Source organism: Bos taurus, chromosome 21 (assembly GCF_002263795.3).
Source record: "Bos taurus isolate L1 Dominette 01449 registration number 42190680 breed Hereford chromosome 21, ARS-UCD2.0, whole genome shotgun sequence".
Taxonomy (NCBI): Eukaryota; Metazoa; Chordata; class Mammalia; order Artiodactyla; family Bovidae; genus Bos; species Bos taurus.
In genome coordinates, this window is record NC_037348.1 from 45,572,910 (window position 1) to 45,599,441 (window position 26,532).

General features: G+C 48.7%; 1 long non-coding RNA gene across 1 annotated transcript in view; it reads left to right on the forward strand.

Moving 5' to 3' along the window:
* The first annotated feature begins 1,088 nt into the window (after window positions 1–1,088).
* The window catches only part of LOC132342138 (uncharacterized), a 54,747-nt gene continuing 29,303 nt past the window's right edge, over window positions 1,089–26,532 (forward strand). Inside the window, exon 1 of the long non-coding RNA XR_009492180.1 lies at window positions 1,089–24,555. This is a non-coding gene — a long non-coding RNA (uncharacterized lncRNA). The remainder of the gene's footprint in view (window positions 24,556–26,532) is intronic.

Here is a 26,532-nt window from a genome sequence, read left to right on the forward strand (position 1 = left end):
TGGGAAGCCGTCTTTTTTACAATTCCTCATTCATTCCTGAACTTGAATTCCAAGTACCATTGGAGGTTTTAACTATAGTAAAATGATTAGCTTTATTGAACTTCAGTAGTCGAGGTACACATTTAATCTATACTCAATAAGAACCAGTATTTTTAAGAGCAGAAATTGTAGTTACCTTTGGGAAACAATAGGGTTAGAAAAGTTGTAGAAAGTGTATTTTCTTTGCTGCCTTAAGATTGATTATTTAAAGCAGACTTTAAGAAATTGGTCTATAGTAAAGGAGAGATACCACCATAAACAACACTAAGGGAAAAAGAGCAAACTATATTTTGAATAATCTTTTTTTGAATTAAGTATTTAAACTTGCCAGAGTAGATCCCTGGTGACCTCAGCCACTAATTGTTATGTAAGTATGTGGTTAGTAGCTCAGTCATGTCCAACTTTGCAGCCCCATGGACTGTAGCCTGCCAGGCCCCTCTGTCCATGGGATTTTCCAGGCAAGAATACTGGAATGGATTACCATTTCCTTTTCCAGGGGATCTCCACCCAGGGATCGAACCTGCATTGGCAGGCGGGTTCTTTACCACTGAGCCACCTAGGAAGCCTCACTAATTGTTACAGAGGATCCAAAAATCTTGGAATGTCTAAGGCCAATACATTCCATGTTTTTGTTTGCACCGGGTAAGTCTGGTGCTGTTGATGTTGTTACCTCAGGCAGGTGAGCATGGCTGCTGGTCTAATACCAATCCCTGTAGTCAGTTGCTCCTATTCCTGCAGCCAACAGGCCCGCAGAGCGGGAGCAATGTGAACTTGTGACCACCAGATGCAGGAAACTTCACCGACCACATCCTCTTCAGAACTGAGTCATGAGTTGTACTGTGTCCTAAAAGGGAAGCAGAGTTCTTCCGATTCTGAGGCTGCTGCCCTGGGATTACCCATCCAGATCAACTAGGCTCTATAAAGTGCTGCTTTCAGTTTGAAAGTGGAGTCTGTGTGAAGAACTGCTCCCCTGAAAAGACTCTGAATTTCTGTACCCTGACGGCCTTGAGTAGCTTCACCCTCCTGGAATCGTGGGTGAGAGACTAGCAATAACTGGATTTTTCTATAAGAAAATATCTTCTGGTGTAGAAAATGGAAATTTACTCATTTGTTAAGAAAATGTTAATACAAAATCTAGATGAATTTAAGAAGTAGTTTTAAGTTAACCAATATTAAATTGGTTATTTTATACTTAAAAGAACTGGAAGAAACAGAGATGAGTTTTAAGTATGTAAACATTCAGTGCTCTAATTCTGTTTTTAACAGAGTCTTGGATAGACAACAGGGTTAACATGGAAGTCTTATTCAAATGCTAAAAAAAAAAAAAAATGTTAAAACTAAACATTTTTACCCAAAGGGCATTTTGATCAACTCCTAGTAAGAAATATGCAGTTGAATACTGACATTCAGAGGGGTATGTCCAGACATTCATGAATATGAAGCTCTTTGGGTAAACATACGGCTTTCCTTCTTTTGGTACTCACATGAAGAAACATCTTTTACCATTTAGATTACATGAACAACAGACTAGGTACTCAGCTCCCTCACTAGCCCCAAATCTAGCATTCAGATATGTGCCACAATCAAATTACTATATTAAGGATCTTTAGGGTCTCTTAAAGAATCAGAAATGCTAAGGTGAAATATATTCTGACGATCAATAATCACAAAATACAAGAAACAAGTCCTAACAGCTAACATGATAATGGCACTTCGACTGAAACCATGAATGATCCTAGGATGACTGTTAACCTTCATTTATTTTACATTCTGGAAAATCCAACTAATTTGTACATTTCTCTGCTTCCCTGTCTCAGGGGTTTCTCTGAACAGGAAACCCTGTGTGCAAGCCTAACACACCAGAAATTGTATAAAGAGTATCTGCTGAAACTGGTGAGTAAGTGTTTAAGTTCTTGTGGGGCATTTCTGGAATGGGCCATGGTGGTTTAGCTGCTAAGTTGTGTCCAACTATTTGCAACCCCACGGACTGTAGCTCGCCAGGCTCCTCTCTCTATGGTATTTTCTAGGCACTTGCCCAGCATCTTCTTTTAGGATTTGAAATAGCTCAACTGGAATCCCATCACCTCCACTAGCTTTGTTCATAGTGATGCTTCCTAAGGCCCACTTCACTTCACATTCCAGGATGTCTGGCTCTAGTCCAGTGATCACACCATCTTGGTTATCTGGGTCATGAAGATCTTTTTTGTGTAGTAGTTCTATGTATTCTTGCCACCTTTTAATAGCTTCTGCTTCTATTAGGTCCATAACCACGTCTGTCCTTTTTTTGTCCATCTTTGCATGAAACGTTCCCTTGGTATCTCTAATATTCTTGAAGAGATCTCTAGTCTTTCCCATTCTGTTGTTTTCCTCTAATTCTTTGCATTGATCACTGAGGAAGGCTTTCATATCTCTCCTTGCTATTCTTTGGAACTCTGCATTCAAATGGGTGTATCTTTCATTTTCTCCTTTGCCTTTCTGCTTCTCTCTTTTCAGCTATTTGTAAGGCCTCCTCAACCATTTTGCCTTTTTGCATTTCTTTTTCTTCAGGATGTCTTGATCACTGCCTTCTGTACAATGTCACAAACCTCCGTCCATAGTTTATCAGGCACCCTGTCTATCAGATCTAATCCCTAATCTATTTGTCACTTCCACTGGATAATCATAAGGGATTTGATTTAGGTCATACTTGAATGGTCTAGTGGTTTTCCCTACTTTTTTCAATTTAAGTCTGAATTTGGCAATAAGGAGTCCATGATCTGAGCCACAGTCAGCTCCCAGTCTTGTTTTTGCTGACTGTATAGAGCTTCTCCATCTTTGGCTGCAAAGAATATAATCTGTCTGATTTTGGTATTGACCATCTGGTGATGTTCACGTGTGGAGTATTCTCTTGTGTTGTAGGAAGAGGGTGCTTGCTATGACCAGTGTGCTCTCTTGACAAAACTCTTATTAGCCTTTGCCCTGCTTCATTTTGTACTCCAAGGCCAAATTTGCCCGTTACTCCAGGTATTTCTTGACGTCCTACTTTTGCATTCCAGTCCCCTATAATTAAAAACGTCATATTTTTTAGGTGTTAGTTCTAGAAAGTCTTACAGGTTTTCATAGAACCGTTCAGCTTCTTCAGCATTACTGGTCATGGCACAGACTTGGATTACTGTGATATTGAATGGTTTGCCTTGGAAATGAACAGATCATTCTGTCATTTTTGAGATTGCGTCCAAGTATTGCATTTCAGACTCTTTTTTTGACTATGAGAGCTACTCCATTTCTTGTAAGGGATTCTTGCCCACAGTAGTAGATGTAATGATCATCTGAGTTAAATTCACCCATTCCAGTCCATTTTAGTTCACTGATTCCTAAAATGTGGATGTTCACTCTTGCCATCTCCTGTTTGACCACTTCCAATTTGCCTTGATTCATGGACCTCACATTCCAGGTTCCTATGCAGTATTGCTCTATTTATAGCATCAGACTTTTACTTCCATCACCAGTCACATCCACAACTGGGTGGTGTTTTTGCCTTGGCTCTGTCTCTTCCTTCTTTCTGGAGTTATTTCTCCACTTATCTCCAGTAGCATATTAGGCACCTACTGACCTGGGGATTTCATTTTTCAGTGTCCTATCTTTTTGCCTTTTCATAGGGTTCTTAAGAATACTGAAGTGGTTTGCCATTCCCTTCTCCAGTGGACCATGTTTTGTCATAACTGTCCACCATGACCCATCTGTCTTGGGTGGCCCTACACATGGCTCATAGTTCCATTGAGTTAGACAAGGCTGTGGTCCATGTGATCAGATTGGTTAGTTTTCTGTGATTGTGGTTTTCAGTCTGTCTGCCCTCTGATAGAGAAGGATAACAGGCTTATTATGGAAGCTTCCTGATGGGAGAGACTGAGGGGGAAACTGGGTCTTGTTCTGATGGGTGGGGCCATGCTCAGTAAACCTTTAATCCAAATTTCTGTTGATGGGCGGGGCTGTTGTTTGACCTGAGGCCAAACTATGATGGAGGTAATGAAGATAATGGCGACTTCCTTCAGACTGTCCATACATGCACTGCTGCACTCAGTGCCCCCAACCCTGTAGCAGGCCACCACTGACCCATATCTCCACTGGAGACTCCTGGACACTCATGGACAATTCTGGGTCAGTCTCCTGAGGGGTCACTGCGCCTTTCTCCAGGGTCCTGGTGCAGACAAGATTTTGTTTGTGCCCTCCAAGAGTCTGTTTCCCAGTCCTGTGTAAGTTCTGGCGCCACTATTGTGGGTAAATGGCAATCTCCTCCAAGAGGGCTTATGCCATACCCCAGTCTGCTGTACCCAGAGCCCCTGTCCCTGCAGCAGTCCACTACTGACCTGTACCTCTGCAGGAGACACTCAAACACAGTTCTGGTTCAGTCTCTGTGGGATCTCTGGGTCCTGGTGTGCACAAGGTTTGTTTGAACCCTCTGAACATCTCTGGTGGGTATGGGTTTGATTCTAAACGCAATTTTGTTAAGAATCATTTCACAATTTCCATATGCCAGCAAATTTGGAAAACTCAGCAGTGGCCACAGGACTGGAAAAGGTCAGTTTTCATTCTAATCCCAAAGAAAGGCAATACCAAAGAATGCTCAAACTGCAGCACAGTTGCACTCATTTCACATGCTAGCAAAGTAATGCTCAAAATTCTCCAAGCCAGGCTTCAACGGTACATGAACCGTGACCTTCCGGATGTTCAAACTGGATTTAGAAAAGGCAGAGGAACCAGAGATCAAATTGCCAACATCCTCTGGATCATCGAAGAAGCAAGGGAGTTCCAGAAAAACATCTAATTTTGCTTTATTGATTATGCCAACGCCTTTGACTGTGGGGATCCACTGGGGAACAGCAATCCACTGGAGAAAGAATACTCTTTCTGAAAATGGTGCTCTGCAACGATTCTGTATCCACATGCAAAAACATGTATCTATTAATAGATACAGACCGTTATCTATCACAGAGTTAACTTACATTGGATCTTTAAGTTAAACTTCACTTAATGTGAAACACCAAACTGTAAGACTTCTAGACAATAACATAAAATCTAGGTGACCTTGTGTTTGGCAATGAGCTTTTAGATAAAACACCAAAAGCACAATCCATGAAAGAAAAAATTGATAGACTTTTAAAATTGAAAACTTCTATGAAGACACTTAAGAGAATAAAAAGACAAGGCCAGACTAGAACACACACGTGTTTGGTATCCAAAGGATACCAAGGACTGGTATCCAAAATACATTAAGAGTTCTTTGTATGTGTGTGCATATTAGTTACAAAGAATTCTCAAAGCTCAACAATAAGGAAACAGACACCCGATTTAAAAGTTCACAAAAAATCTAACAAATTCCTCACTGAAGAAATATAGATAGTGAAGAAGCATGTGAAATACACTCAACATCCTATGTCCTCAGGAATTTCACATTAAAACAATGAGATACCACACTAAACATCTTTGAGAATGGAAAACTTTTTTTAAAATCAACAATACCAACTGTTGGTGAGGCTTCAGAGCATCAGTAAGAATGTAAGAGCAGTACAGAGCAGTAAGCAGTAAGAATTCTGATAAGAATGCAAAATGCAACAACTTTGGGAGATAGTACAGCAGTTCCTTACAAAGGTAACCACACTCTTAACTATAACATCCAGCTGTGCCCCCACACACAAAGGCTTGCACACAAATGTTATAGCAGCTTTATCCATAATTGGCCCCAAACTGGAAGCAACCAAGATAATCTTCATTAAATGAATGGAAAACAAACTGGTACACTCAGACAACGGAATATTATTCCGTGGTAACAAGAAAATGAGCTATCAAGCCACAAAAGACATGGAGGAAACTTAAATGCATCTTGTAAGTGAAAGAATCCAGTCTGGAAAAGCTACATAGTGTATGGATTCAACTATAAGACATCCTGAAAAAGACAAAACTGTATAGAGACAGTAAAAAGACCAGTAGTTGCCAGGAGTTTGGAAGGGGTATGTGGGAGAGTGGGGAGAAAAGACTGGTGGAGAACAGGTTTAGGGCAGTGAAACTTATTTGATACTGTAATGATGGATACGGGACATTATGCATTTGTCAAAACCCATAGAAATATACAACACAAGGAATTCCCTTGCAATCCAGTGGTTAGGATTCGGAGCTTTCTGCCATAGCCTGGGTTCAGTCCCTGGTCTGGGAACTAAGATCCTGCAAGCCGTGTGGCTCCACCAAAAAATAAATATAAAAAAGAAACGTACAACGTAATGGTAAACCTAACTCTAAGTATGGACTTTAGATCATGATAATGTATCAATATTGGTCCATTAATTGTAACATATATCACACTAATGTAGGATATTGATAATAGGGAAAACGTGTATGTGGGAAGCTGGATGTTAATGGGAACTCAGTACAATTACCACTAGATTTTTCTGTACATCTAAAACTTTCTAAAAAATAAATCTTACTAATTTTTTAAATGTAAAATGTTCATAAATTTTAACAAATTTATAAATAATTTCTCACTTATTTTTAATGTATTTTCAAAGTCTTTTCCAGTGGATTAGTTATTATTCATAGAATCAGACAAAAATTAAGCCCTGAAGTCTAAAAACCCTATACTGAAAAGCACAATTTTTTTTTAACTTGAAGTTTCAGTCCTACTAAGAGCAAACAAGCCTAAATTTTCCCAGTAAAATACCAAAAGTGAAGGTGTGGGTATTCATACCTTCATATGAAGTGTTCACACATCCTAGCATATTACCTGGAGAGGAGCCTTGCTCAGCTGGTCATGTGCTGGTCAAGCCTTCTCGTGTGAACCCTGTGTATGACACTGGCTTTTCTCAGTTCCAGACTACAGGAAAGCCCTAACCCAGGTGGCCTAAACTCGGCACGTGCGTGAAGTGTGTTCCCATTCCCCCGGGCAAAACTGTGAACGCTACACGTAATGCAGGTGCCTCCGAAGGGGAAACAGAGTCTCCAGAATTCCCTGCTGCACATTCTCACCTTTCTCACTCGTTGTGCATCTGACTGACCCCAGCTTGAGTGACCCTTCCTTTAAAAGAGAGGGTCCTGCTTCTCTTGGTTTTAAAGCACACCATCAGATGGGTGTTGGTGCTTGCTTCTGACTCAAAAAGAACCTCCAAGGTAACGATAAGCACGATTTGCTCAATGATACCCCTATACAAGAAGGAAATCACTGAGCTCGTGTGGTTTGAAATTCTGTGTAATACCACTTACCTATGCCCACATCCCATGAGAGTAAGCAGTGAAGACTTTTAAACTGAAATGTGCTAGATTGACTGTTCTTAGCCAGAATTTCACATCAGAACCACCAGAGGAACTTTCCCCAAGTGTACAAGCTTGGCCCCCTGCCTTGATCTCTCACATCACAGAGGGTTCCCAGGAGGCTGCTTTGGGCATGTGTATTTTGAGGACGCTCCCCAGTCAGGTCTGGTGTTTGCTAATCTTAGGAAACGCTTTAAGAGGTAACTGCAGGCGGCCTGGTCATAGTCAAGGGTATTTGGGGCTCATCCCACCTTTATCCCTCTTTTGGTCAGTGGGCAGCTTACTAGTGTGCTGAGGAGGCAAGCAGGTTTCCAGGAACTGACCCATATGCCTTAGATTCTTGTCATCTTTGTCTTTGCTGATCTCATCCTTGACTCCTAAAGCCAGTCAGGGGACAAAAAATGCAAATATTCAACAATAATTAACCTCTTTGGGCAGCCCAGCTTGTGGCAACCTCAGCCTGGGGGCCCCTTGCAAAGGCTCCAAGCAGCTCCAGCAGGGCTTTCTGCAGACCACCCACTCCTGTGCAATATTAGGGCTCCTCCAGATCCGGGGGGACATGGAGGGAACATAGGGGAAAGTGCTTGCAGGAGAAGGGAACGTGCCATTGTCCCAGAAGGCAAGTGGTGTTACTGAAATTTTGATGAAGTTGTTGATGCTTCTTTTGAGCAGCTACCACAAGATTGTCTGCATGACAGACATCAACAGCTAACCTTATTTCAGGAGTTGACCTGCAAGTCTCAGAGTTAATCCAATCATTTAGGTAGGTTTTTACCGAGAACTGCAGTGATTAATCCTCCACTGGGTACTACTGGAATGAGGGTGAAAAGGAGAAGCAGAAGAAGAACAGGACAGACCTGGTTTCCCTGGTCAGCGTAGGGATAAACCAGGGGCAGCCCCATCTAAGAGACTCAGAGTGCCCGCCTGAGCTTGGGTTTTCCAGGGATAGAAGCTGAGAACAGCACCTTGGTTATCATCTGGATCTAGCTGGTTAGTTGGTAACCCCTGTCAGAGCCATGTTCGCCTTGGTTGTATAACTGGAGTCACTCCCCTTAGGCAGACTCCAGGGGCCTGACAGTCACTGGGGAACTGTTCTTGTCATAAGTTCTTGCCAAGACTGAAGGCAAAAAAGCTGAAGATAGCCATGCTGGTGTTCCTTAAGTAATATAGGTCAAGCTCTAAGTTTCGGATGGACTCATCAGACAATCCCATGGATGGAGGAGCCTGGTAGGCTGCAGTCCGTGGGGTCGTTAGAAGTCAGACACAACTGAACGACTTCACTTTCATTTTCACTTCCATGCATTGGAGAAGGAAATGGCAACCCACTCCAGTGTTCTTGCCTGGAAAATCCCAGGGACGGGGGAGCCTGGTGGGCTGCCCGTCTATGGGGTCACACAGAGTCGGACATGGCTGAAGCAACTTAGCAGCAGCAGCAGCAGACAAAATCACCTCCCTCTGCAAAAGTAGCTCTTTGATCCTGACAGAATGTCTGGAGAGACTCTCTGTTGCAGGGTGACCTGGAGAAGGCCACCAGCTTCTTTGTGCCTCTGTGTCCAGCAGTCTCCTGAGAAAATGAGCTCTGAGAGGACCAGGGGAGGAGTGCTGTTTTGCAAGGGCCATGGGATTGTACATCTCCTCCCGTCAATGCAAGGAAAATCCCCTTAGTTCTTACTGATGACCAAAAACGTGGGGCCTCCAAGTCAGACCCTGCCTTGAGGCCTGGGGATAAGGCAATGAACAAGGCCTCATGAGCTAAGCCTCTCCAGGGACTAAGAATTTTGGCCCTTGCATCTCTTGCAGAGTGTCTCCTCCAAGTAAGCTGAGAGAGATTTGTGGCAGCTTCACTTCCTGTCTGCATCTAGCAGGGCAGGGGGTTGCTCCCCTTCACAGAAGCAGATTGGGTACAGAGGCCTCTTGTGTAAAACCAGGCTCCAGCCCCCTTCTAGACAAGCTCTGCAAGGGGCATCCCTGGGGACCAGCGGCCACCTGCCCAGGATGAGCGAGCAGATGCCTCTAACAACTCCGATTGTCACATGCATAGTACGCTCCTTTCCTGCCATACACTATGTGGACATCCCTTCTGGAATGGCTTTTCTTTTCTCCTCTGTGTTCTTAAAAAACAAAACATCATTGTAAAACAGGGAATCATGCAGCTTCTTCTGAAGCAGAACAGGCTGCAGGTGCTCACTGCTCCTTTCCCATTTCTGAAAAACCCCAGTCCCAAGTCTCCCTTACCCAAAGTGGAGGAGGGAGGCAGCTGATGGCCTTGGAAGGAGGGGCTTTCCAGGGAAGGAGATAAATAGTCACAGGAACCTCTGTCCAAAAACTTGGACGCAGGACAACATAGCAAAACTGGGAGTGGGGAAATTCCTGCTGAAAAGGTCACAGCCAACAACAACCATGAAATTAGAAGCTGCTTGCTCCTTGGAAGGAAAGCTATGGACAAACCTAGAGAGCGTACTAAAAAGCAGAGACGTGACTTTGCCAGCAAAGATTCGTCTAGTCAAAGCTATGGTTTTTCCAGTAGTCATACACGGATGTGAGAGTTGGACCATAAAGAAGAAAGTGAAAAAGTATGAAAGTGTTAGTCCTTCAGTCGTGTTCGACTCTTTGGAACCCCATGGACTGTAGCCCACCAGGCTCCTCTGTCCATAGAATTCTCCAGGTAAGAATACTGGAGGGGGTTGCCACTTCCTAAAGAAGGCTGGGTGCCAAAGAATTGAAGCCTTTGAATTGTGGTGCTGGAAAAGACTTTTGAGAGTTCCTTGGACTGCAAGGAGATCAAACCAGTCAATCCTAAAGGGAATCAACCCTAAATATTCAATGGAAGGACTGATGCTGAAGCTGAAGCTCCAAACCTCCGGTCACCTGATGCGAAGAGCTGGCTCATCAAAAATGACCCTGATGCTGGGAAAGATTGAAGGCAAAAGGATAACCCAGGATGAGATGGATAGATAGTATCAGTGACTCAATGGACATGAATCTGAGCAAACTCCGGGAGCTAGCGAAGGACACGGTGTGCCTGGTGTGCTGCAGTCCATGGGGTCGCAAAGAGTCGGACATGACTGAGCGACTGAACAACAGCAGCTCCCAAAAGTGGCACACCCCCACCAACTTCCCAACTCTGCATCTGCTCCATTCCAGACTGGGCCTCAGGGAGACCGAGGTGACTGAGACACTGACTGGAGAGGTGGGGAGAGGGCTGCTTGCATCCCCGGGCTTCCATCCCTGACTCGAGTGCCAGGGACTTTAGCTCTCTAATGAAGAACCTCACTCAATTCACCCGCTGCTGACTGCGTCCCAGCCTCACTTTTCTCTTGCGTGATAATGATACAATCATAGAATCCACCTCAAGGAGATGCAGTGAGAACTACATGACACAACACGTTTAAAGTGCAGAAAAGAACAGTATTCCTGTCTCTCAACAGGGGTTCGTGAGCTCTTCCAGAATGGCTCTTCAGTTCAGTTGCTCAGTCGTGTCTGACTCTTTGCAACCCCATGAATCCCAGCACGCCAGGCCTCCCTGTCCATCACCAACTCCCAGAGTTTACCCAAACTCATGTCCATCGAGTCGGTGATGCCATCCAGCCATCTCATCCTCTGTCATCCCCTTCTCCTCCTGCACCCAATCCCTCCCAGCATCAGGGTCTTTTCCAATGAGTCAACTCTTCGCATGAGGTGGCCAAAGTACTGGAGTTTGAGCTTTAGCATCATTCCTTCCAAAGAAATCCCAGGGCTGATCTCCTTTAGAATGGACTGGTTGGATCTCCTTGCAGTCCAAGGGACTCTCAAGAGTCTTCTCCAACACCACAGTTCAAGAGCATCAATTCTTCGGCACTCAGCTTTCTTCACAGTCCAACTGTCACATCCATACATGACCACTGGAAAAAATCATAGCCTTGACTAGACAGACCTTTGTTGGCAAAGGAATGTCTCTGCTTTTAAATATGCTGTCTAGGTTGCTCATAACTTTCCTTCCAAGGAGTAAGCGTCTTTTAATTTCATGGCTGCGGTCACCATTTGCAGTGATTTTGGAGCCCAAAAATATAAAGTCTGACACTGTCTCCACTGTTTCCCCATCTATTTCCCATGAAGTGATGGGACCAAATGCCATGATCTTCGTTTTCTGAATGTTGAGCTTTAACCCAACTTTTTCACTCTCCTCTTTCACTTTCATCAAGAGGCTTTTTAGTTCCTCTTCACTATCTGCCATAAGGGTGGTGTCATCTGCATATCTGAGGTTATCGATATTTCTCCTGACACTCTTGATTCCAGCTTGTGCTTCTTCCAGCCCAGTGTTTCTCATGATGTACTCTGCATAGGAGTTAAATAAGCAGGGTGACAATATACAGCCTTGACGTACTCCTTTTCCTATTTGGAACCAGTCATTGTTCCATGTACAGTTCTAACTGTTGCTTCCTGACCTGCATCTAGGTTTCTCAAGAGGCAGGTCAGATGGTCTGGTATTCCCATCTCTTTCAGAATTTTCCAGTTTATTGTGATCCACACAGTCAAAGGCTTTGGCATAGTCAATAAAGCAGAAATCGATGTTTTTCTGGAACTCTCTTGCTTTTTCCATGATTCAGCGGATGTTGGCAATTTGATCTCTGGTTCCTCTGTCTTTTCTAAAACCAGCTTGAACATCTGGAAGTTCACGGTTCACATATTGCTGAAGCCTGGCTTGGAGAATTTTGAGCATTACTTTACTAGCGTGTGAGATGAGTGCAATTGTGCAGTAGTTTGAGCATTCTTTGGCATTGCCTTTCTTTGGGATTGGAATGAAAATTGACCTTTTCCAGTCCTGTGGCCACTGCTGAGTTTTCCAAATTTGCTGTCATATTGAGTGCAGCACTTTCACAGCATCATCTTTCAGGATTTGAAATAGCTCAACTGGAATTGCATCACCTCCACTAGCTTTGTTCATAGTGATGCTTTCTAAGGCCCACTTGACTTCACATTCCTCTTAAATGCTTTCAAAAGTTTCAAAAGTGTCCTGACCTTCCAAAATATGAGAATGTTTTTACCCAAGTAATGGGATCAACAAGGCAGAAGCCAGCCTGCGGTTACAGAGCCTCCCTCCTCAGCTAGAGCAGAGCCAGTGTGGCCCTGAGCAACCTGCAAAGCCACATTTGCTGCTCAGCCTGGGAGCCAAATCCCTGCTTCTTTCTGGATGAAGAGGTTCCTTCCTGGGCACCCCCCATTGCTCGTCTGCCCACAACATGCACAGGCCGCAGCCTTTCCTCGGGCAGGACCCTGGCCTTCAGAACGAGGGCTGACCTGGCTCCAGTTTCTCCTGCTGAACAAAATGGCACCGGGGAGCCAGCCTCTCTGACCCTGCATGAACCCAAAGCCTCCTGGAGCTCGAGGGGAACTCCTGTCGGCTCTCACTCACCTCCCCTTCCAGGCAGGGCCTGCAAAGCTGTGCTTGGTTCAGCCTGCCCCCCAGCTAGGAGGTCCCCGGAGCCTGCTTCCCTCCCCCCACCCCCCACCCCTCTCTCCTCACACGGGGTGTCCTGAGGACCCGGGTGGGGTCGATGGAGGGGGCCAGAGGACAGGTGCCTCACCCAGCGAGTGTGAGTCAAGGCCAGCTGGGAGGGCGGGGCTGAGGTGGAGGAGCTCTGGGGACAGCAGGAAGGAAGGGGAAATGGAACCTTCTCCACAGCTGCCCAGCTCCTCTGGAGCTCTTTCTCTGGGCTGAGCCAGGAGACCCTGAAGAGGGTCACCCTGACAGAACGGCCAGGGATCTTCCACCTTCTCTTCACATCCTTGTCGGAAGACTGAGGCCTCTTGAAGCCTGCCTGTGCAGGAGAGTTTTGCAAATTGCCCATGGCTTTGTCACCTGTGGGAAACTACACAGGTCATCTTACAAGCCAGCCTGCTTATCAGGTGACTGGAGCCAAGAAGATTGCAGGCCTGGGGTGGGGAAATCCCAGCTAGCATGGCTTCCTTCCTTACCCCCTCTGACTGGACCTCACAGGGGCGGGGCCGCCTTTCTGGACCTGGCACCCAGGCTGCTGGGCTCCCTGCCAGGTGTCCAGGGGACACCCTTCCTGCCACCTGGTTCCTTCTCGGCTTCCTGGGGCACAGGGAACCTGAGGCTCCTGCTCTGGAGACTACGTGGAAAACACCTGTATTTGCAGGGCCTCAAAACATCCTGCGAGAAGCCGAGGAGTAACGTTGGTTAGGGGCATTCCAGTCTGGTTTTGAACTTCATGGAGCATGTCCTGCTGGCGGGGCTGTTACCAGCTTAGGACTGAACAGTAGGCAACACAAAGGTGCCCATGAATGTGCTCCCTCAAGGCCCTGGGCCCAGCAAAGGACTATATCCATCAGTATGAATCCTGCCTGTGAATGTCTGCACCTGAGTGTTACTAGTGACAAATTTAAAATCTTGATATGCTGGTGGAATGCTGCTTGATTTGTTTAAACAAACGTGGGTCGTTTCAGTTTTTTCAGTTTCTCAGCCTATTTTAGAGGGTTGTTGGACCTCCTTTATATGCAGAAAATAGGTCTGTCTTCTCTCATTTCCTAATGGCCTTTGCATCCTGGGCTTCCCTGGTAGCTCAGTGGTAAAGAATCTGCCTGCAGTGTAGGAGAGGTGTGTTTGATCCCTGGGTCAAGAAACTTCCCTGGAGAAGGGAATGACAACCCACTCCAGTATTCTTGCCTAGGAAATCCCATGGACAGAGCAGCCTGGAGGGCTACAGTTCATGGAGTCACAAAAAGTCGGACATGACTGAGCAACTGAGCACGCACGACTGAGCACGGTCCACGTCCTACCCAATGAACACATCACCCAAGCCCACAGTCAGGCCAGTTCCCAAGAATAAAGAGAAAGGGAGGGAGGCCTTGTCTCCATTCCCCTCCCCTTGAAGTTATTCAGCTCTGCTGCTCCCAGTGTGTGCCCTGCCCACCCGCATGCAGTCAGGGCCTGCCTGGAGCCCAGCGCCCCCTCCCCGGTGCGGCTCAGGGGCAAGAGCGCTGTGGGAATTTTCCATCTGACTCTGCAGCCCAGTCGGCTCCTCCTCAGATCATTATCCTGCCACTGACACCAGGCTGGTTGGGCAAGCTTTCCTGCAGGGCTTGGACCTGCTCAGCCCAGGCTTCCGCTCTGCAGCTCACAAGGGCAGGAGCGGTTTCGGGCCCCAGGTACCTGCACCCAGCCTCAGACCAAGGCCTTGTTTCCCGCCCCCGCCCCCCGCCTGCAGCCTCTGCCCAGGCCTGTTCCCTCCTAGCCTTCTGCTCTCTTATTTCCTTCCGCTTTCCCTCTGGGTGGTTCCCGACTCTTCCAAAACCCCCCTCCAGGAAATTTGCTTGTTGCCACAAAATAATGCAAATATGCTCCTGAGGCTACCTGGGCCACAGTGTTCTTGGCCTTCCAGAGACTGGAGAGGGAGGAAGAGGCAGGTTGGCGTCCCTGGGTCCCCCCTCTCCAGACACCCCGATGGGGACAAGAACAAGCCACAGCCACCACGGGGCCTGGGGACCAGACAAAGCCTTGGCGCACTGTCTAAGGGAACCAAGCTCAGCCAGGGAAAGGCCACACAAGACCCTCAGACGCTCCCAGGCCCTTTCTGTCTGTTTAATAATAGAAAAAGTTTGTGTTCATCATGCTCAGCGTTTGTTTCTGTTTATCTGATTCACACTCCTTGCCCTGGCAGGAGCAGAAAGGGAGGACATGGGCACAGACACCACACAAGCCCCACAGTCCCGGGGAGCGCCCAAGGTGGGGCCGGCAGAGGGCAACGAATCCTGGCTGGGCGGTGTCTGCGGGCCATGCCCTGATCTACACCCCTTGGTCACAGTGGCCTGATGCCCTGCACGCCCAGGGGCACAGGGCACAAGGCAGGGGTGAGGGTTGCCCTCTGCAGAGGAGAACGGCGGTGGGGTGGGGGCATGGGAAGTGTCTGGGGCAGAATTGAGTGATGCCCAAAGCCTCTCAGTGGCCTGACCCCTCAGCTCTTCCCGCCCCTCCCCTCACCACCACTCGGGTGAGGGGCTGAGGAAAATGTGGCCCGTCCCCAGCTCTCCTCTCCTACGGCCGCCGCCTCCGTGATGCCACCATGCTTGCTCAGGAGAGGAGTGGGATCCCAGGGGCTCTGGCTCCTGGTGCAGCAGAGGTGGTGGGAGCACTCCCCTACCGTCTCCTGTGTACCAGCCCTCAGACCAGCGCCGCAGATGAACTCTACCCCGTCGACTCTCTCAGTTGCAATCCTATGAGGTAGATGTTTTCATGCCCATTTGACATGGGCTCCTGAGGCTCAGAGAGATGAGCGAGGTCACACAGGTGGTAGCTGGTGACTCAAAGCCAGGCTGTGGAATCTTTCCCAGTTTTGGGGCTGCCATCAACCAGAAGACACAGCCCTCACCTTGTGAAACCCAGCACATCCAGTCTCACCCAGCTCCAAACTCCAAGTCCCATAGCATCTTTGCACCTACAAAGGGGAGCCCAGGGACTCCCTGGATGCCCCTAAAAGAGACAGGTGTTTGAAAACTCGGCTTTCTGGATTGGCCTGGGGCTGACTGGAGAAGAATTACATGGCAATGAGAAGTCCCTGGCAGTCTAGTGGTTAGGGCTTGATGCTTTCACTGCCCAGGGCCCAAGTTCGATCCCTGATTGGGGAACTAAGATCCTGCAAGCCATGTGCAGTAGCCAAAAAAAAAAAAAAGTGACATAAAGTAGGTGAAAAGGTCCCATGCCCACCTTGGGTGTGTGCATGCTAAGTCTCTTCAATCGTGTCCAACTCTTTGTGACCCTATAGACTGTAGCCCATCAGGCTCCTCTGTCCATGGGGATTCTCCAAGCAAGAATACTGAAGTGCTGGAGGGGGTTGCCATGCCCTCCTCCAGGGGATCTTTCCAACCCAGGGATCGAACCCTTCATCTCTTATGTCTCCCACATTGGCAGGCAGGTTCTTTACCACTCGTGCCACCTGGGAAGCCCATTTTCACCTTAAGCCTCCGAATTGGGACATAGACCAAATGAGGTATAAGGCCTAATAAGAAGCAAGCCAAAGTAATTGTGCCTTCTGATTTCAAGGAAGAATTGACCTCATGGTGGATGAGCTACATTTATCCTTGTGGCCCATTATTGGCTCTCACCAGCCAGAGGCCGGAAGGGGCTTAGGGCTCTGGGGCCAAGCCTATGGGCCTGTGGCCTGTCTGCCTTCAGGCCCTGCAGCCCTCAGACTGCAGGTCAGAACCCAGGAGACATGAGTTACTTAACTGAGAAGATGAGTTACTTAACTGAGGCCGGAAAGCTTTTGAAATGAGGCCCATCTGCCCTCAAACAAGCGCTGTGTGCCTGTGACCCTGAAGAGAGGGCAATGTCTTTGACCCGGCCAAGATCCCCCTTGGGACCGCTCCATCCTCTTCTGACCTTCTCACCCCCCGGGCTGCTCACCCCCACCTGCCGCATCTGTGGTCTAACAGCTGTGAGGGTGAGCAGAGACATTAAGCCCTAATGCCTCCAGGTTCTTAGCAGCTGGGAGCTCTCTCTGTTGCCTGGTGGTTTCCAGCCTTTCTTCAGGAATGTTCAGCTGACACCATCTCTATCAGCTGTGAGTGCCGAGAGGCTGAGGACTGATGGGTAGGCAAAATGCGTTTCAGCCTTGGCTTACCAGACCGGAGACCACTGCAGATCCTCATGTCTGCTTTGTTCGCGCTGTTTTCCGGTTGGGAAAAATGTTATTGAGAGTATTGGGGTGGGGCCTCTCGAGACTCCAGGGTCTAGAGTCTATCTGTTGACATGCAGTTGGAGCCGGTGGGGATGGCAGGGAGAAAAAGACCCTTTCTGAGAACTTGAGGCAGAGTTGGCTATGGAACTGATAAGGATCAAAGGACAAGTCCTGGGCTCTTGGGAGCTGCCATGCTCCCAGTGAGCCTCCAGTTCCCAGCCTCCCAGTGGCTCCCAGGCCCCAGTAGGCCCCACTTCAGGGCTCTAAAGCCCCTGGCTGCCTGCATCAGAATCGCCTAGGTGCTTGTTACAGTTGCCCAATGCTAGGTTCCAGCCTAGATGTTCTGATCTCAAAGTAGAGGAGGAAGGACAGGGACTGTGGCTCCCAGCCCCCTGACCCAGGTGACTCTCAATTTAGGAACCATCTCCCTGTGTGCTCAGGCCAAACCCAGACCAGGGGCAGCTCCACACACACAGCCTGTTTCCTCTTCCTTGGAGGCTCCCCCACCCCCGGATTTCTGGGTTAACGGCCAGAAATTCCGGAAAAGCAGCATTTCTCCTGGTGCTCTCCACAAAGGAGCCGGTGGCTAGGCCAGAGAAGCAGCCAGTCCTCACAGGAGTCCCTCTCCAGAGCCTTCCACCCTTGTAACCCCACCTGGTCCCTGCCCCGCGGGCTTCTGGCCAGGTTGACAGCATGGGAAAGCCCCGTGGGAGCCGCAGAGGCGGTGGAGAGGAGGTGCCAGTGAGGGCTGGGAACCCCACCTCCCCTGGGGGTGCTGCTGGCGCCCCAGGCCAAGGCCTCCCCACCTCGGGGTGCCCGCTGAGCCCCATCCCGTGGCACCCGCCCCCTCCTGCTTTCTCCTCTGCACTCAGAGCCGGGGAGGCCTGCTCTGGCCAACCTGCAGACTTGGATTCATCTTTCAAAACCAACCTCCGCCCCCTCACCTTTTCTGCTAATCCTCCTGCCAAGCTGACAGAGCCCTGATGTTCCCTTCCCGTGGGGAGGTGGCACGTCCCTCATGTCCCTCACGCCGTGGGCCTCACATCAGCACGCAGAGCGCCCCTGCAGGCGTGCCTCTGTGAGCAGCCACAGGTGGGAGTAGGTGTGTGGGGAAGGTGGTTCTTAATTGGGCTTGTGGTCTGGAGGTAGTTGAAAGCTTCTTTTTTTCCCCTCCTAACAAGGATTTGGGTGGGTTCTCTATTATCTCATTGCAGAGGTGAAGCAAGACCAGCTTAGTCACAGCTTCCACACTTCAAGTAGGATCATGGCTCTCGACTTTGGCTATTTCCTCCTAATGTTTATTGCCATTTGCCATTATTTTGTTGGTTTGCTTTCTCGGTTTTTTTGGTTTTCCAGAGTGTGAGTGAGGACAGGGTGTATTTGCTTCCCCACTGAGTCTTCAGACACAATGGCAAGCGAGACCCAGGAAGTGTTCACTAAATGTTTGTTGACTGAGTACATAGGGCTTTGAGATTAGTGTTTGTAAACCTAAACATGTTTGTGAATTGTGTAAGGATAGGCATGACTTTAAATCATTGGTCCTACCCAGCAGACTCATCTGACAGGTAATTTAGCCTCGTGGTCTATATTTTCCAGGTCAGACGCAGGTACCACAGCGACTCTTGACCTCACTTCCACAGGCTCACCCCTCATGGCAATCGTGTGTGACTCAAGCCACTTGGGATGAAATATGATTGGTTAGGATGTGACCTGCCACAGTGGCCGAAGTTAGCTCACAGGTAGGGGAGGAATGGGGCTTCCCTAGTGGCTCAGTGGTAAAGAATCCGCCTGCCAGTGTAGGAGACGTGGGTTCGATCCCTGGGTCGGGAAGATCCCCTGGAGAAGTAAATGGCAACCCACCCAGTATTTTTACCTGGGAAATCCCATGGACAGAGGAGCCTGGTGGGCTACAGTCCATGGGGTCACAAAGAGTTAGACACGACTTAGCAACTAAACAACAACAAGGGGAGGTTGTGGAAGCACACAGCCTAGGGTGGGGTCTGGGCTTTCTCACCAAGGGCCCTCCGGCTATTCAGTCAACCTGCCACTCACCACCTAGGCTGAGAGTTCACCCCAGGAGCCTGAAGCGCTAACGACCAAGCCAGATGTTCGGTCCTGAAAGTGCCACACTGGCCTTGGGGGATGGGTTACCCAGTGCCCAGGGCTCCTCTCTGATGAGTAACCCCCTCTGACCCTGACCCATGGGCACCAGGCACCAGCCGGCACAGGGCCTTGGTGAACTTGAAATAAAGGCGACCCCCCCATCCAGATGGTCACAGCCCAAACCAGCTGGATGGGCCCCCACTCATACCTCCGCCCACACCTGCATGGCTGTACACAATAGTCCTGACCTCAGGAAAGTCCCCAAGATTTGTAGGAAAAGGAAAGGCGGACAGTACATTCTCCATCAGGCCTCTTCTCCGGGCCTTCCCCAAGCATTCCATTCCATCTGGCTTTACCATATCCCAGCTGGGCGGATCTTGGGCTACCCACCCCCTCAGTAGGACCCTGGGCCCTGGACGGGGCTGGACCTGCCCCATGGCCCAGGATTCGAAGTGAGGTTCCTAGTTGGAACCAGGGACTGGTCAGACTGCCCCACCTGGCTCCCCTTCAAGGCCTGTCTTGAGCTCCTGCCCACACCTCCCCGCCCTCTGTCCCCACACCTCCTCGCGGTGTTTACCACACAGGAGGCCCAGCGAGCCAGTGAGCTGGGAAACTCCCGGCCACCTCCAAGCCACGGCCGCCAGCTGAAATATAATTAGCCTGCCGCTCCCACAGAGGCGACACTGTGTGCTTGCCAAGCCCCTGCCTTCTACAGCATGTTGGCAGCCACCCAGGATAGGCGAGCCTCCCAGTCTGCCTTCACTGGGGGGGAAGGAAGAGCTGAGAACAGATAGAGAAGAGGGAAACAGAGCCACGTCGGGGAGGCCCGAGCTCGGGGCTGGGTCCCGGAGCCCGGGGCAGGCCTTGGAGTGGCTGTCACTCCAGAGTCACCCCCTCATCCGTCAGCCCCTGAGCCCCTTGCCCTCAGCCATCCCAGACCCTGTGCAGGGTGTAGGTGGGGAGACGCCTCTCTGGGCATCACCGGCCAGCGGCTGCCCTCGCTGGCCGAGGGTTTCTACAACAGAAGCGTCCTGGGCTGTGGGGGACTTGGCCACAGGGGCCTCAGCTGGCCCAGATGAGGTGTTTCAAGTGGTTTTGCTTTTGAGGAACCTGCTGCCCAGCACTTCAAGGGCCTCCCCTGCCCATGCCTGTCCCAAGGCCTTCGCTGGCCCCGTTCTCCACCCCACCCCTGGCTCCCACCTCCTTGCTGCTGGCCCTGGGCTTCAGTGGCCAGGAAAGCGGCACAGGCACTGGCAGGTGCATTGCCCTTGACCCTGGAATGATTCCAGACTCTGCTGAAACTCTGGAAGGCAGGCAGAGCCAGGGGTTACTCTGAAGCCCAAGCTTCCAATAACAACCTGTTTAAACAGAGCCAGGACCCTATGGGCCCACCCTCCCAATCCTCAGCCTGCCTTTTGTCAGCGGAAAAACTTCAGTCAAAGAATAAGTTTAATCAGAGAGGTGAAGAAACAAAACTATCAAAGGAGATCAAATACTACTATAGTCATTAAGCAAAGTCAAGGACCTTTTAGATCCTTCTCAAGGGTTACAGATAATATTCTGAGCCATTTCCTAGGAGCTGTCCTATATAGACTGAGTGCCCCACCAGGTGGAAGAAGTTAACTCTATGATGACCAGACTGTAGGCGGGACATTAGCTGCCACAATTCCCAGAACTGGCCTCAAGGAAATGGGAACAAAACAACCCTGGAACTAAAGACTAATTGTATTTGATGCTGATCAGACCACCAATGACCAATCTCAAAATAACTGAGCTGACTGTGCTGTTTCTACATGTTGCCCCCTCAGCCTGTAAAAACTCTAACCCACTGATTCTCAGTGCAGGGGGATTCAATCAACTTCTGGACAAGTGTCTGCTCTCCCCCCAGTTGCCAGCACCCAAAATAAAGCAAACTTTCCTTTCCACCAACCTTGCCTCTTTATCGGTTTTTGAGCAGCAAGCAGCCAAACCCCACTTTCAGTTATACTGTTTCACTCCCCAGCAATGACACCAAAACCCCTGGAGGCCCCCAGTATACACCATCTCCTCAAGTGTTCCCCGAGGACCATGCCCTACTTAGAGAAACACTGGACCATAGCTCGTGACTTCAGTGCTTATGCAGAAAGGAACAGGAGCAAACCCTTCCCACTGTTGGGGGCAACTGGGGACGGTCAAGGGGTCCATCTGGGTTCTGGCTAGGGTCTCCCCTCCGGCAGCCAGAGTACCACAACCCACGCAGGCCGAATCTTCAAACCCCCTGAGGTAGGAGGACCCACCACCATTTCCTTTCTCCTCCCCAGCCATCCAGCCTGAAAGTAAAGGCCATTGGAACGTCAGAGCTTCTGGCACTCTTGACCCCATGTGCATCATAAACCCTTAACACAATGGTCTTTCCTGCAAGGGTTCATTGAGGAATTTACTGCTAGAAATCTAGGTAGTTCTCACAGTTCACAGTATGTTGTTGTTGCTGTTTAGTGGCTCAGTCGTGCCCGACTCTTTTGTGACCTCATGGACTGTAGCCTACCAGGCTCCTCTGTCCATGATAGGATTTCCCATGCAAGCATACTGGAGTAAGTTGCCATTTCCTTCTCTAGGAGATCTTCCTGACCCAGGGATTGAACCTGTGTCTCCTGCATTGGCAGGCAGATTCTTGACCACTGAGCCACCAGTGACATCTTTATCTCCTTCAAAAGTTCATTCCTCGACCATCATTTCTAAGTACTCCCTGCACACTTTTCGTTTCTCTCCTCCACACCACTGTTTAAATTATCTTAGATAACTGGAGAATCCCATGGACAGAGGAGCCTGGTGGGCTACAATCTATAGGTTGTAAAGAGTTGGACACGACTGAAGTGACTGAGCAGATATTTGTTCATCACGTATCTTCTACCACAAGAACGTACATTCCATAAGAGACCTTCTCTTTTCTGTTCACTGGGATTTCTGCCCCTCCTCCCCCACCCCTCTCCTACACAATGCGTGGTGTGTTAACAGGTGCTCCATAAATGTGTTGAGTGAATGAAATGCCCATGGTTTAGCCCCATTCTCTCTGCCAGGGACAGGTGTTTGTCCTTTGATCACTCAGGAGGTTCATTTGAAAATTAGTACTGAGGCTGCCTTAGGCAAGGGGCTTGACCCCTGGGCCGGAGGAGCAGCCTGAAGCTCACATGTATCATAGATTATCCATGTGATGTGGGAAGGGGCTGCTGACCACTTGGTCTACATTCTTGCTGATAAAGACCCCATCTGGCCAGCACTGGCCTTGCAGACCAGAATCAGAAGCTTCCTGGGTGGCCCCTCGCCCTCTTTGCCCGCATGCCTTCTGTGTGCGCCAACAGGAGGCTGGCCACTTCCTCTATGGTTTGTTTTACTTCTCCCTGATGTCCAGTTCTTGAACTTTGACACCTGAGGCAGGACTGCAGGGAGCAAGGGAGAGATGATCTAGAATCATCTCGGGATGGTTCCCAGTGCTGCCTCAATCCCTCAGGTTCCAGCACAGCAGGACGGTGGCAGGTGGTGGAGAAGTTCTCCACGGGGTATCCTGGAAATATGCTGAGAGACAAAAAACCATGTCTGGACAGGTGTCCTGGCCAGGGTCCACCTGCGTAGGAGAAGTCCTGAGACTGTAAGATAGGGCCTGATGCTCCCCACCAGCCACTCAAGACAGGGTAGAGCCTCTTCCTGGAAACAGCACCAGGATCAGAGGAGGTGATAGTGCTGTGGCCTTGGTCCTCCATTCTGGGTGCTGGGGTGACAGCCTCAGACCTGAGTCATGGACCTGTGGATGATGGAAACCCTTCCCCCTCCCTCAGGAAGCAGGGGGCTTAACAGAAATGCAGAGAGAAAAGACTTCCTCCCCACGTCCTGACTTCCCTGGTGCTGCCAAGGGGCTAGCTTGCCCCCAACCCCTCCCTCTCCCAGGCCCCGAACACAGGCACCCACCAGATCCTGCCAGGCCTCTTACCACCTCTTGCCTCCCTTTCCAGGCCCTTCTAAAAATGTCAGGAATTCCCTGGTGGTCTAGTGGTTAGGACTCCACCCTTTCATTGCCGAGGGTCCAGGACCTGAGTTCGATCCCTGATTGGGGAAATAATATCCCACAAGCCATGTGGCATGGCCAAAAATAAACACAAATAAAAATGCTGTCACCTTGAGCCCCCAAATGGTGACCATGACATGGTTCCTTCTATAACCTCTCTCATCCCTTGGTGAGATAAATCTTCCTTACAGTCTTGGTCACATCACAACATTTTTCTGTCCCAAACCCCAAACCCCAAAGCGTACAGTACTGCCTCTTGGGTACAATCCTCTCTTCAGCCTTTCCTATGCAGCCCAAACTGTCTTCCCAACCTCATCACCACTCCAGCCAGGTCTGTCTGTCTTTCAAATACATCAATCGTCCATCCACTCATTCGTTCATTTATATTTACCATGAACAGTGATTTATAGGGATGAAAATAATCTTTCGTTTTGTGAAGGAGCAGGGACAGAGAGCAAGAAGGGATCCACACTTCCACTGAAATGTGAGGTGGCCTCGGATTTTTAAAAATTTTTAAGTATTTATTGACTGAGAAGTTGTGTTTATTATATTGGGTTTATAAAATAATTTATTTTAAAACTTTTTCAAAATAAGATTATTTAAAAAGATAAGGTACATTCTAGCAAATAACAAACTTATTTATATCAATTAGTCCAGTATTTTAAAATAACAAAAGAAAAATACTATTCTTGATACTTTCATCACTTTAATATTAATCCTGTACGTTAACTATGTCTATCTCTAAGTACCACGCCCCTGGTATTTTTCTGAGAAAAAAAAAAAAGTGCATTATTTTCAATATGGGCTTAGCACTTTTAATTTTTCATAAAATTGCCTGAAATCTTTTAAAGTTGTGTTTTGAAGTTAATAAATTTGATATTTTGGACACTTTTAATCGACTCTTTCAATTGACCACAATATTTTTGAATGAGAATTTACCCTTTGTATAAGTGCCCGGTGAGCTTAGGAAAATTCTGCACATAATGGCTGTTCTAAATTCTGATATTACAATCTGCAACTCTTGCAGCGCTGAGTTGCTGCGGGAACACTTAGCAACTGGGAGGGGTGGAGCAGTGAGAGCCCAGCTGGGAGTAGTTTTCATTAGCGGCGGCGGGCGCTTGACCGGGGCTTCCCCTCACAAGTTTAGTTTCCCCAATTTGTAAGGAGCAAGGATTCCACCCGGTTGCACCCAGCTGGCACGTGCGGTGAGGGTCTCGTGAGAGTGAACACTGCAGGCGCAGCTCAGGGCTGACACGTGGAGGCGCTCAGTGGACCTACAGTCCTGCTACACCAAGTGCAGCCTCCCCTGGGCCCTCGCGGCTGGCTCCGCCTCCTGCCTCCCAGGACGCCCCGCCCACCGCATCCTGCCTGGGTCGGAGCCGCGGGGAGCTCGAGGTTCCACTCGGCAGGCTGTCACACGTAAGTCACAATTCGCGTGTACATTGTGTACCCTGCGCCCGGCACTGTGTTCTAAGCACTTTGCGTCAACATTAACAAATGTACTTCTGGCAGCGGCATCTAGGATCCCTACAGTCATTACCCCGCAAGGCCCAGGGGGTGAGTGGCCGAACCAGGCTACACGCCCAGGCAGGCCGGCTCCTCCGCTGGCAGGCTGCCTCCAAGGTTGTCCCACTGTCCCCTTACGTACTATCCCCACCCTTTTCCTGTGTCAGGAGGAGGGTGACCTTTGCGTCCAATCCTGCTTCACCCAGCGCCCTTGCCCACAGGCTGCCTTTCCGTTGGGCAGTGGAGCGGCCAGGAGAGATCAAAGGGAGGGAAGAAAGGGAGGTCTGTGTTAATTCCACCGATGCCCTCCCTGCCAGGTCACCCAGGCTGGCTGTGACCCTGGAAGGAAAGTCGCAGCCTCTGTCAGGTAGCCCCTTGCACTGATTCTCTCTTTGATTCCAGTAAGTTGTCCGAGCATGGGGCTTCACTGCTATTAAGCCCAGGTGCTGTACCACGCCCTCACCCACCCCCCTACCCTCTCACCCCTCACCGCTCTTCCCGGTTTTGTTGTTCAGTCGCTCAGTAGTGGCTAACTCTTTGAGACCCCCATGAACTGCAGCAATCCAGGCTTGCCTGTCTTCCACCATCTCCCTGACTCTGCCCAAACTCATGTCCATTGAGTTAGTGATGCCATCCAACCATCTTCCCCCCTTTACAATCTTCGTAAATAGTTCCTTTGTCAGTGAAGTGTTCGCCACCTGTACTGCCTCTCCGCCATCCATCCTGCAAGGCCTACCTTGTCTTGGGCCCTATCAGTTTGCTTCCTCTTCTTTTTTTAAATATTTGTTTTTATTTATTTGGCTGCAGTGGATCTTAGTTACGGCCTGCAGGATCTTTAACTGTGGCATTGGAACTCTCGGCTGCGTGGTTGTAGGATCTAGTTCCCTGACCAGAGATGGAACCTGTGTACCCTGCTGTGGAAGCACAGAGTCTTTAAAACACTGGCTGCCAAAGGAAGTCCCTCCCTTCCTTATTTTTTTGAAAAGATTCCCATGGTTACAAAAGGACGTGCAGTGAAGTCTCCCTTCCTTTCTTTCTTGAACACCCAGTTCTCCCCACAGGCAGCTCATGAAATGTTTGGGTTGTTTAAAATTGTAGTTAAAAGTAATATAAAATTTTTCCATTTTAATTATTTTTAAGTGTATAGCTCTGTGGAATTAAGTGCATTCACGTTATCACCATCATCATTCTTCAGAACTTTTTCATCCTGCCCATCTGAGACTCTGTACCCATTGTCAGGAAGGACAATAATTTTTTCCTCTACTCTTTGAGGTTCTTGTCTAAGATACCTCTTTCATGAAAGAGGGATTAACAGGAGAAAAACAGATTTAATTTAATTTTATATTTCTGAGGGTCCCAAAGATATGAGACCCAAAAAAGTGACTAAAGTAGGCACAAAATCTCCAAAATGGGGCATTTTTTTTTCTTGCTCTCAGAGGCACAAAGGAAAGTCAGAGTAGCTGTCCTTGCACTGGCTACTTCTTAAGTAACTTTAATTCACAATAACCAATATACCATAGTGTCATGTTTTGGAATGGCCTTCCCTGAACCCCATCACCATTAAACACAAAATTCCTAAAATGACTTTCTGTGACGCCTTCCGGAGACATTTTATGCATAGTCAAACCACAAATGGTAGCTTATTTTATGTACCACCTGCATCTTGCTTTTTTCACTTTATACTCTATCTTGAATATCATTTCACATCCATCCATAATACAAGCTCTCATCCTTCTGCTCAGCTTTCCCTTGTTTGGATATTCCCATGAGCTTAGCCTTTCCCACACTGATGGAAACCGAGGGTGTTTTCAATCTTTTGCGGTTTGTTCCTAACCTCCTGTTTCCTCTCCCGGTTCATGACCTTGCATCTCTTGCTCTGCTTACCCGCAG